Source organism: Onychomys torridus, chromosome 4 (genome assembly GCF_903995425.1).
Source record: "Onychomys torridus chromosome 4, mOncTor1.1, whole genome shotgun sequence".
Classification (NCBI taxonomy): domain Eukaryota; kingdom Metazoa; phylum Chordata; class Mammalia; order Rodentia; family Cricetidae; genus Onychomys; species Onychomys torridus.
Window position 1 is genome coordinate 43,989,619 of NC_050446.1, and position 12,758 is coordinate 44,002,376.

At 36.7% G+C, this 12,758-nt stretch overlaps 1 protein-coding gene across 1 annotated transcript in view; it reads left to right on the plus strand.

Annotated features, from left to right (window-relative positions):
• The first annotated feature begins 2,227 nt into the window (after positions 1–2,227).
• Xirp2 (xin actin binding repeat containing 2) overlaps positions 2,228–12,758 on the plus strand; it is a 330,288-nt gene continuing 319,757 nt past the window's right edge. Inside the window, exon 1 of the mRNA XM_036184478.1 lies at positions 2,228–2,608. The gene's annotated coding sequence lies outside the window, so the exon portion shown is untranslated. The remainder of the gene's footprint in view (positions 2,609–12,758) is intronic.

Genomic DNA, 12,758 nt, shown 5'->3' on the forward strand with positions numbered 1-12,758 from the left:
GTTATCTTCTTGGAGTTTTGTTTTATTTTGTCTTGTTTTCTTGTCCAGCTTTCTCTTCCTAACTGTGCAAGCTTGGATCAGAAGTAATTACTGTGTTAAATGACCAGATAAATTTATTTCTACCAGCTGGGCCACTGTCTCTAAAAACCCACATGTAAATAAGTTGTTTTGCATCACTTATTTATTCACAGGCAGGACAAAGAGTTACTGATCTTGTTGCTGTAAATCTTATCATTTGCTGGTCAGTTTCTAAGACAGATATTCAGGTCTTATGTGGTGCCACTGTTACTCAGACATTCAATAATGACTAACACAAGTGTATTAATTAGTGATAGGTTTTGTAGCCAAAATTTCCAATATGTTTCAGTCTAAGAATCTGTATCTTTAAAAATGTCTTCTCTTTTTCCAAGCCTTGAAGGCTAAGGGGCTTATAAACAGTATAAATATTTTAGTCATTAAAATAATGTTTTACCAAAATGTAGTTAGAGTTAATAACAGGAATTAAAAACTCCACTGGGGACTATAATACACACCAGAGCAGTTTGCTGGAGGTGGGGCTTAATTACTATATATGAAGTAATACCTATTCTTTGGCTACCATGTGATATTGCATGTATATATTTCATTCAATTCAAATTATGCATATATATCTCTTCAAATGTTTATTATTGTACTGTGAACATACAGATTCATTTATTCTTGATATTCAGTGTATCACAATTATCTATGGTAACAAAATATGTAATTGAACATCAGAAAGAGATGATCAATCATAATGTTGACCTAGCAGAAAGAAAGTGTAGAGCAGTGTTTACCACGAAGTGAAGAGAATAGGGGCAAGGGAGGGTTAGGAAAACGCCAGCCAAAGAGATTGGTCACATCACTTGAGGTTTTATAAGTATCCATTTCATTTATCCAATGAAGCTTTTCAAGGTCGCTAAGTTAGTGAAGCCCATCTTGGAAATGGTAACTGCTATATATATAAAGCTATAAAGTGGTGCCAGGATCCCAAGCTCACCATTAAATCTACTCAGTGCCTAGCAAAGTTTGTTACATTTGAAGAAAAGTAAAACATGAACTATTACCAGGCTTTTTGCATAGTAAGGGCATATATTTCTTAATGAAAACAAAGTTTGTTTCTTCTATATACATGTATTAATCTAATATGCACATTAATCTCATACATTAAGTATTTTTCAAAATGGGACCAACATCAGATATCCATTGCCATTAAGTTAGATGACTTTTTGAGATAATTCTAGAACTTACTATAATGGTATTGTATACCACTTTGCTGACACTTTTAAAGGAAAATGCAAGATCTTCAAGAGCAATATTTATTTTTTGAAGCTCCAAATTAGCAATGCAGAATCTAGGTTGGAAGCAGAGCTATTTATATTTAAATGACAGAATTCATGGTAGCTTGTAACTCTTGCTGGCCATAATTTATCTCCTACATGTGTATGAGAGCCTGTGTGTTTTATGGTAAGAATATATTTTTCCATTTGAATTGTCTTCTATTCATGATAAAACTCTGAAATAAAAGTACTGTTCAAATGAGCTTCACAATGAGATACTTAAGAATTACAAAAGTGACAATAAACCCCAGTAGTATTACAAGCACTTTCTAAAATTACACAGATAAATTTCAGATTCAGGCTTGGTCATTGAGGACCTGAGCAAATTATTCAACTCAAATCTGCAACACACTAATAATATTGCAACTCATTTGTCTGTGATAATTTGGGGAGCAAAATACATATAAAGCAATTATCTGAGTGTTTGCCTTACAGCCAAGGATTAATAATGATTAGCTATTAGTCTGTTACTTCTGAAGTAATAGGTTTATGAAAACCAATAATTCAAAGGAAGTATAATACTGTTACACATGGGAAATGGTCCCTTCTACTTCATTTCCTCTTTCATAAATTACCTTTTTTCCCCTAAGAATGTATTCAACGGTGAACTTACAAGGCTTATTTCGCATGAAAGGAGGAGGAAGGAAATTAGGTCTCCCTAGTTTTAATTTTGTCTCTTTATGGTCGCTTGGCCATGTCTAGGCCAACTATTCCTCTCAATCTCTGTGAACTGTGACTAACTGTTACAGCAACGTGCTGTCTGTTCAAGTACCTTGAATGATGTATTTGAAGACAACTGTCATCTAGGCACACTTATAATGAAAGAACCTTTGACATTGCAGGACAACATGGAGCCATCTACTTTCCCCATCCAGAAGGGGTCATTGAATCTCCTGAGGAAGAAATGGGAATCGAGTGACTACCAAAGAAGTGAGAGCAATCCTGGAGGCAGTCAGTGCAGACTCTTCCAGCTTAAGGGAAGCAATTTGCTTGAACCTGAAGGAAAGGGGCTCTCTGCACTTGACCTTCCCAAGCCACCAAGTCTGTCCTGCAGCACAAGGGAAGAAGTATTGAGAGGCGATCCTGAAGACCAAGTTTCTGAAGACCAGACTGACAAACTCAGAGACTACAGCCAGCCAGAAATTCTGAAGGAGGATTCCCTGGCTGGTCGGCGCAGGATTGAACGCTTTTCCATTGCTCTGGATGAGCTGAAAAGTATTTTTGAGGCTCCTAAGTGTGGAGTTAGCCCAGTTGGACCAGTTGCATACATCCAAAAGGTAAGAAACCATTGATTTCAGAGTTACAGTCAGCAAATCTACAGACTTGCCAAGGCTGACATTTAGTCCTAAATATATAGTGCTTTTTGTTTTTTTCCTTCTCCTATACCCTAGCCACCTTTCTGGGAGACATCACAGAGGAGCTTTGAAGCTTGGCATCTTCTATTATTGACTTGTCTATAGTCTGTGTCTATGGGAACTTAACCCTATTCCACTCCCCCAAAATCAATTCTGATATGTTCTCTTGTGTTGAAGGCTCTTTCGTGTGTGTGCCTTGTTTGCACAAGTTGGTTATAAGTTCCTTTGAAGAAAGAACAATTTCTAACCATTTGCTGTGTTTCAAACATCAAACAATGGCACCAAACTTAGGATAGACTGTGAGGGAAAATTTGAATTTTTTTTCTTTTCACTTTGACGTTTTGTTGAAGTTTGGTCTGTGGAAGGAAAACTGGCCATAGATTAAAAGAAAACAAAATTTATCATATTTTAAGCATGGAAATCATGCATGAGGAAAGGAGCTCAGTGGAAAGATTGAGACCTGGAATTTAAAAAACAGGTTGACTTCAAGAAGAACAAGGGAAATGCTCAGAATACTGTCAGTTATGTTGCACTGAAGTCAGGTAGGCTGAGAGGGTAAATATAGAGTGACTATTGATCTACTAGGTAGGTAAAGTCTCCTATGTAACAGCCACCAGATAGATGCCTGTGTTCATACCTTCCCAAGCCAGGTGTCATACCCTAAATACATGAAAAGATTTCCCCTGAGCAGATGGGGGCTACCAGTGAGAATTGCCACATCTTCTATTTACTAATGTAAATAGACATGAACTTATTTTTACTGAAGGATATTGTCCTTCGTGTCTATGTCTGCAATTTTTCTGAATAACATACTTGGAATATGCCAAGGGAAAAATTTATGGAAAACTGCTGTCGTATCCCATAAGACTTATCAGGAATGGTGTGATAGAAAATGAAGAGAGACTATAAAACGACAATGACCTTGGTTTCCATCCTAGATCTTGTAATTTGCTTCTGAAACAGAATAACATTGACCCTACAAATAAGTTTTAATCTCCTACATTACTTTTTCACCATAGAAAATTAGGTATAATATTCTCATGTTACTAAATTCTGAATCTGAATTTTTTTGCTACTTAATGATTGTTCATTGTGGATTATGATCATGTACAATGCCATATGGAATGAGTCTATTAGTTAAAGGGGTCTTTAATCAAAGAAAGAAAATAGGATGAGCAGTATTGTGTACAATAACTACATTTTCTATTTCCATGTTCAAATAAAATAGCTATTATTTGAGGCTAAATTAGTGAAAGATATTATACATGTTAAGGCTTATACATCAGACAATTTACAAGAGAATTTAATTAGGAATAAGCATGTGATATTGGCGTCCCATCTGGAAGTAAAGCCCATGCTTTGTATTAGAGGTTTTACCTAAGGATATTTGTCATGAAGCTATAATCCTACTCTTGTGTGTGTATAATTAGTTTTCATTGAGGGCATTCTAAAAATATAATCCTTGTCAAAATATTTTTTATTAATATTTTTATTCTTTTCTTTAATTTATGTTTATACACACACACACGTGTGTGTGTGTGTGTGTGTGTGTGTGTGTGTGTGTGTGTGTGTGTACATAGTTATGTGTGTGGAGACATGCATGCAATAAGAAGTGTAGCTTGGGTGTCATTCTTCGGGAGTTATTTACCTTGTCTTTTGAGACATATTCTCATAGGCCTAGGAAATTAGGAGAGTCATCACGAGAATCTGCTGGATTCCACCTCTGAATGACCAGCAAGCACACTCAGATTCTCATGCTACTACATTTTCAACCTCCTTGGGGTCACATCCCCTTTGGAGGGTCACATATCAGATATTCTGCAACCAGATATTTACATCATGTTTTATAATAGTAGCAAAATGACAGTTATGAAGTAGAATGAAATAATTTTTGTTTGGGGGTCACCACAGCATGAAAAACTATTTTAGACATTCACAGCATTAGGAATGTTGAGGACCACTGCTCTACTGACTGAGGTGTCTCCACAGCCCCTGATCCTAGTTTTCCTATTTGGACTTACATTAGTCTGTGCTTCTTAAATATCAAGTGACTGATTTAATGGCAACAAATGATAGGAAGTTATATTTGTGGGGTTGTGTTGAAAATAGAGGATCTCCCCAAGATGATGCAGCAACATGTTGAACTCTATTTTAAAGATTTTATTTTTTTTAATTCATTTATTTTATATCCTGACCACAGTTTCTTCTCCCTTCTTTCCTCTCATCCTCCTCCACCTCCCCTGCCTACCCCCACAATTCATTCCTCCTCTGTTTCTGTTCAGAAAGGGGCAAGCCTCCAATGAGAGTATGGCAAAACAAGTTGTGATAGGACTAAGCTCCTCCCCTTATATCAAGGCTGGGTAAGGCAACCCAGTATGAGGAACAGATTCCCAAAAGCATTAGGGATAGCCCCTTCTCCCACAGCTAGGGTTCCCACAAGGATCCCAAGCTACACAGCTGTCACATTTGTGCAGAGGGCCTAGGTCAGCCCCATGCAGGTCCCCTGGCTGTTGGTTCAGATTCTGTGAGCTCTTATGAGCCCAGATTAGTTTCTATGGATTTCCTTATGATGTCCATGACTCCACTGGCTTCTACAACACTTCCTCCCTATCTTTAGCAGGATTCTTCAAGCTCAGCCCAATGCTTTACTGTGGGTGTCTGCATCAGTTTCCATCAGTTACTGGATGAGTACTCTCTGATGACAATTGAAGTAGTCATCAATCTATTAGTGTAGTAGAATATCATTAGGCATCATTAAATTGCCTTTTTTTTTTCTCCAGTCATGTTTAGCTCTATTCCAGGTCTCTGGGCCATCCAGCATCTGGGTCCTGGAACTCCAGGTAGTATAAACAATGGGCTGTCTATCATGGTGTGGGTCTGAGGCTGGACCAGTCATTAGTTGCACTCTCCTGCAATCTCTACAAACTCATAATACCACCAGCCACCCCATCCCACCTTGTACATCCCAGACTGTAAGTCAAATGTTGTGTGGCTGGGAAGGCATCCCCAATCCCTCTACTAAAAGTCTCACCTAGACACAGGAGATGGCCAGTTCAGGCTACATATCTATCATTACTAGGAGTCTTAGCTGGCAAGACATGGCGAGCCAATAGCCAACATCAAATTAAATGGAGAGAAACTCGAAGCAATCCCACTAAATTCAGGAACAAGACAAGGCTGTCTATTTTCTCCACATTTATTCAATATAATGCTTGGAGTTCTAGATAGAACAATAAGACAACAAGAAGAAAATTTTCTTAGCACGTGATATTCCTATGAATATGATCCTTTTTGTTTCTACTTTGGTTATGCCTTTTAGTTGGATGACAAGAAACTGCAATACACTGAATATATTATAATGGTGCTATTTATTTTACTTTAATAAACTCAACAAAGCAACAAAATGTTCACTCAGTTTTGATTCTAATGTAATAATTCAGGGCACATCTCTGAGATAATTAATGGAAAAGTGGCCAAATGTACAAAAGTTTTACATATACATACATATTTACATATTTATTACAATCTGGATGAGCTGTAGGTTCCTTTTTTATTATTTATTTATTTATCTATCTATCTATCTATCTATCTATTTATTTATTTATTTATTTATTTATGGTTTTTTGAGACAGGGTTTCTCTTTGTAGCTTTGTGCCTTTCCTGGAACTCACTCTGCAGCCCAGGCTGTCCTTGAACTCACAGAGGTCCACCTGCCTCTAGCTCCCATATGCTGGGATTAAAGACACATGCCACCACCGCCTAGCTGAGCTGTAGGTTCTTAACAATAGAGAAATGAAGTATTAATAACATATTCTGGTTAAAATATTAAAGTACTGCTATTCATCATAGTACAGGGCTTGCCACCTAGTATTCAAAAATAATTATAACAAAATGAAATACATGAATATCATGATTTTTTTTTTGAAAACTATGATCTATTTAGTACATCTCATATAATGTGTTTAAACTATTCTATGGTACCATCTCATAATCCAGTATTTCTATATGTTCATGATGGATTAATTGTGCCTTTACAAGTCTTTCATCCACAGATGGCATGTGTTTTAAAGTCATTACATAGTAGCAGCTAAGAATGTTAGCAACGTTTTCTTTCCTAACAAATTCCACTGCTTCTATAACAATGTGGTAAGGAGAGGAAATGATAAGTCAATTAAGAATTAAATTGCTCTCCATAAGAGAAACATTTTGATGTGTTGTTAGGCATGTAAGCACAATTCTAGTCCAACTAAATTTGAAATTGGATATTTTACCCTTTGCATAGTGATAACATACACACAATTCAAGCTTTGTCTCTGTAGGTCCTTTTTTCTTCTTGTCAACACTTTATATTATTAGGTGTCATTATAAAGTAATGAGATAATTTTTATTTGCATAAATCATGCAAAATCTCTAGCTACTTTGTAACTCTGACACATATTTACAGAGAGTCTTAGAATACTGATGATGTGGTGAGAGTTCTTCAATATTTATGACATTTAATGTGAGGACTAAAAGTAATTTCAAATATAGAAAATTGTTTACAACTAGCAAATTATTTCAGCGATAAGAAACAATCAAATGCATTTTAGCATTGCTACAGAAGGAAATGCTTCAGCTATAGGCACTTGGTTTCAAATAACCAAGAGTTTGTTGCAGTTTAATGAAAATCTACAAAATTTGGAATGTTTGAGTTATTATATATACACATATATGTAAAAGTAACATACACAGTATATCTGTATATGCAAATAGTTTTTTTCTAAAACAGTTTCAATAAATATATGGAAAATGGGTCTCATTTATTTAAGTGTTCATTTGATTGTAGATTAGTTTAAAAATTATTTCTTAGTAAGAAAATAAAGTACTAGGAGCAGCTTAATATTATCTTCACAGTTCATATAATTTTCTATGAACATGGAAGCTCATTAAAGAGAGATATCTGTGCTTTATAATTTCCTTCTGCTGCAGAACCTTACTTTAAAATAATGTATCCTAATTTAAAACAATAGAAAAATAAACAATGAATTATCCAAATGATTTTATTTGTTGCTATGTTAACAATTTTCAGATACAATCTCAGCCTAGAATTTATAAAATACCCCATTAAAGAAACATAAACTGACCTTAAACCTGAATATTTTATGTGTATGGGACAGACTCTAACTTAATGATACCAATTCAAAGAGTATCATCACAAATAAATATTGCAGAATGGAAGTAGAGGGAGCTTGTTAGGAGTTCTAAGTATATGTCATAAGATTAAGAAGAATAGTACATCTTCAGTACCATATTATATTTGAGAACTTGCTTTGTCACAAATTACTTCAAATTTATGAGCTTCAGACAACAAACATTTGCTATTCTTTACATGTTTCTGATGAACTTTACCATTTATCCAGTCTCGTGAGGTGTCATGCATTCATCTATGGACACTTGCCTGTTAAATGGGGTCGTACTCTCCTTGGATGGCCTGAGAATTAGACCAACTCAGCTCTGCCTCCTGAGTTTTAGTGATGGTATTTTTAAAAAAGAAAGAATGAAAAAGAGAGAGGGGGAAAGAAAGAAAGAAAGAAAGAAAGAAAGAAAGAAAGAAAGAAAGAAAGAAAGAAAGAAAGAAAGAAAGGAAGAAAGGAAGGAAGAAAGAAAGAAAGTGTTGTTGGAGTTTTCCTGCCAGGCCCAGTCAGGACAAATCTCTCTCACTGGCCAGTCCCACAGTTGCTCAAACCCAAACAAGTAAACACACAGAAACTTATATTGCTTACAAACTGTATGGCCATGGCAGGCTCCTTGTTATCTACTTCTTCTCTCTTAAATTAACCCATTTCTGTTAGTCTATACTTTGCCACATGGCTTGTGGCTTACCAGTGTCTTTACATCTTGTTTTTCATGGAGGCGGCTGGCGGTATTTCTCTCCAGCCTTCTACTTCCCAGAATTCTCTTCTCTCTTGTCCCGCCTATACTTCCTGCCTGGCCACTGGCCAATCAGAACTTTATTTACAGAGAGCGATATCCACAGCACTACCCCTTTTCTTTTTTTTTTTTTTTTTAAGGAAGGTTTTAACTTTTACATAGTAAAATTACATATATCAAAACAATTATCAAGCAAGAATTACAAGTACAATATTAAAGAAGATATCCTATCTATCTTATATTTGTGAGTCTAAGGTTTTATATCTAACTTGTCCTTTATCATAACTGAGAAAATTATAACTATCTAGTCTTCAACCACATCAAAGACCTCAGAAGGATATAATATTACCTGAGAACTGGGAGAAGGATGCAAGCATTTTTCAGGAGTCTTGCAAGAGTAGACAGAGACAGCTGGCAGCCTGGACAGTCACCTAATGTTCCTTTGTAAAGTTGGGGCATTTGTCTTCAGCCCACAGGGCTAGAGTCTCTTGGTCACTTCTCTCAGTGTCCTGTAGAATGTCTGGCAGTTTCCTCTGTGAAGAAGGAACCTGAAGGACCATTTTGTCAAGCAATGTTTAGTGGTCACCTTTCTATGGGTCCTGCATGTCGAATCGATCAAGCAGTCCAGGCAAGAACAGTTTCTTGTCCAAATGGCTATTTTTGCCAAGGTGAAGATAAGATATGAAGTGTCTTCAATGCCCATCCTCATCTCTGAAGTAAATCGGTGTTGCCAGGAGCAGACATGTCTCACTGTCCAGAAAGTATAAATTCTAAAATTATTTAAATGCCATATTCTGAAGGTCTTTGAAGTATTTGAAGATTACCTATCTGTCTGAAATATCTCTATGTATACCTAGAAGACTTAACTAACATGGTTATGAGTATGATTATCATAGATGATCAATTATTAATCTATTTTTAATTATTCATTACAATTTAAAATGAGCTATACAAACATAATACCTTAAACACGATTAGAAATATACACATAGTATAACAAAATTAACTTTAAGTTTGTATCAATAGACTAAAATCTATACCAATGTAAAACATTTTAAACAAGTTGTTGCTCTTTAGAAGTAAGTTCCTTAAACTAACCTTTTATGCTATTATATCTATATCATATCCCCTTTTCTTCTTTAGAAAGAGATTGTGTTTATAATCAATCTACTCTAAAGAAAAATATTGGTTTTTCTCTGTCCCACACCAGAGGGCTCTTCTGATTTGGGACACAAGAATCTCCTAATCTTTTCTTTTAGCAATATGTCTGGGTTTAGAGAAGGAGTGAGCCAATTCCATCTCCAAAGCCAGCTTGATAATTTTGGGAATGTGGGCGTAGTTTCTCTTACTACTTCCTGCTGGAGGTGGGCACTGTATCTTCTGGGGACACAAAGAAAATTTTAGGATTATGGAGTAGTCCATTAGGGTGAACCTCTGAGCCAGTTGCCTTGAAACCATTCTGGATGTCAGATCATCTGGGCCATGGTGTCATTGGAGACCTTTCAGGTGGTCTTGGCTGATCAAACCTGATGTATCTTAATCTGGAACAAATCCACAGCCTCTGGCTTTCTGTGGAAACAAAAGCAGAGACTCCTTTCCAAAGCAACATATCCTTATATCCAAATTTTGAAGTCAAGGTACCTTTAAAATTTACATATTTGTTTAACTCAACAGCTTTTATGATCAAATCTTTTTCTGCAGTTAAAAATCCCAAAGACAACATAAACCAGATTCTCTGTGTAATGTTCATCTTTGTAAGATTGAAATGCCACTGTGGCTGCTGGCTCCACCCACCTCAGCTTCCCAACATGGCGGTGGTACAGTTTACCGCCAGCTCTGGGTCTGGAGCCATCAACTATCAGAAGCAGTTCTATCAAAGCAGTGCATAGCCCAGAAACCTTTTTTTTTTTTTTTTTTTTTTTTTTTTTTTTAAATCTAGCAAAGGCTAAGTCCACCATGCAGCAGAGTAAAGTACCACTTGTAGATTCCTCATTCCCTCCACTCTGCAGGTCAGCCACACAAGCCAGGAACCCGCCATAGTAGCTCAAACCAGCAGGCTGCTGCTAACTTGAGAGAGACAACTTGGAAGCTGTTTTTAGCTCCGTTTTAGAATCTTTTTTCTCAGGTTTTAGGTGGAAACTCTTGCCAACACATTGGGCACCATTTGTTGTTGTTGGAGTTTTCCTGCCTGGCCCAGTCAGGACAAATCTCTCTCACTGGCCAGTCCCACAGTCGCTCAGACCCAAACAAGTAAACACACAGAAACTTATATTGCTTACAAACTTATGGCCATGGCAGGCTTCTTGTTAACTACTTCTTCTATCTTAAATTAACCCATTTCTGCTTATCTATACTTTGCCACATGGCTTGTGGCTTACCAGTGTCTTTACATGTTGCTTCTCATGGTGGCAACTGGCGGTGTCTGTTTCCTGCCTTCTACTTCCCAGAATTCTCTTCTCTCTTGTCCCGCCTGTACTTCCTGCCTGGCCACTGGCCAATCAGAACTTTATTTACACAGAGCGATATCCACAGCAAGAAAGAAAGAAAGAGAGAAAGAAAGAAAGAAAGAAAGAAAGAAAGAAAGAAAGAAAGAAAGAAAATGAGGGCTGGAAAAATGGCTTTGTGGGTAGACTAGCTTGCCACAAGGAATAATAATCTTGGATTCTCATAACCCACATGTCAAGTAGAATCTACTTTAACAACTTGTTCTTTTATCTCCACAAGTGTGTCATGATGCATATAGCCCACCTCCCACACTACAATAAATAAGTAATTTAAGAGTTCAATGTATTATGAGTTAACACATTTGGAAGCAGGACCCCACAAAAAAGGTTCCATTTCACAACTTTTGTGGATGCAGTTGGTCTTATTCTTCACTTAGATTTATGTAATAACACTAACGGTAGTTAGTAAGCTAGAGAGGGTAATCATCCCCCAAGCACATTTACATCCTACTTTCCAAAGCATGAAGCTTTGCTACCTGACATGATGTTAGGGATTTTGCAAATGTGGTTAAGGATCTTGAGAAACTAAGACTTTCCACATAATTCTGGATTAATAAATTGGTTTCTTACATATATATGAAAGGTTCAGGAGAGCCAGATGAAAGGGAAGATGAGAAGTTGTGATAATAGAGGACTGTGACTATTGGATCACAGGTGGCTCCCCAGGGAACAGCAGAAGAAAACAACTCCACCCTGGACTCTGCAGCCAGAGCACAGTCCTGTGGATACCAGGAGTTCACACAATTAACTTCACGGAGAATTGTGATGGTGACAGTTGTAGAAAACTGTATTCCAAAAGGGGATCTAAAACATTTTAGAAATGAACATTCGAAGACAAAGAAGCATATGAGGGGCATGAGTCTCAATTCCTACTTATGTAGATCTTGATGAAAATACATAAAATAATTTAAATGAAATTCACTCACCTCAGACTAGCCATTTCTTTAGGCTTATCTGCAGAATGGCAGGGAGGTGGACTTCCTTCCCTCTCCCTCTTCTTCAAAGGCCCTACTTGATGTCCACAGGACTGAAAGGATGAAGCCCTCAAAACTGCTTACTGAAAGATCTGCAGCATTCTGTTTGTTCCCATGGGTAATGAACATTTTTGGGATTCAGTTAATCAATCTTGACTTCATTTCATCAGAGTCTCCTGGGCCTCAAATGGTAAACAATCTGATTATTTCATTATGTGGCTTAATGACTCCCTGTGTTTTCAATGCACAGCTGTAATTGTTCCTTAAAACTATTCAATGGAAGAATTGAGATGAGTTTACTTACTATTGAACAGAGTCTGTCTCTATCATTTATTTAGGCCCTGGACTCTTGACAAAGACCATTCAAACAGGAAACAAACTTAACATAGAACACTCCACTGGTATAGACTGGCCATGCTGTTGCCTTAGAATGTACTGATTAAATCTATTCTACAATTGGGGGTATGGGAGAAAACAAGAAGACAAGAAAATAATGAGACTATGAAATTATAGGCACACCAATTATTAAATGTCTAATCAAAGATGATCAATGCCATCCAATATTATCTATTTTCATTCAGTTCAATGATCAAAGCATCTGTTTTTGTTTAATGACAAATCTGGCATCACCTACATTTTAGTTGTGAATGAAATGGA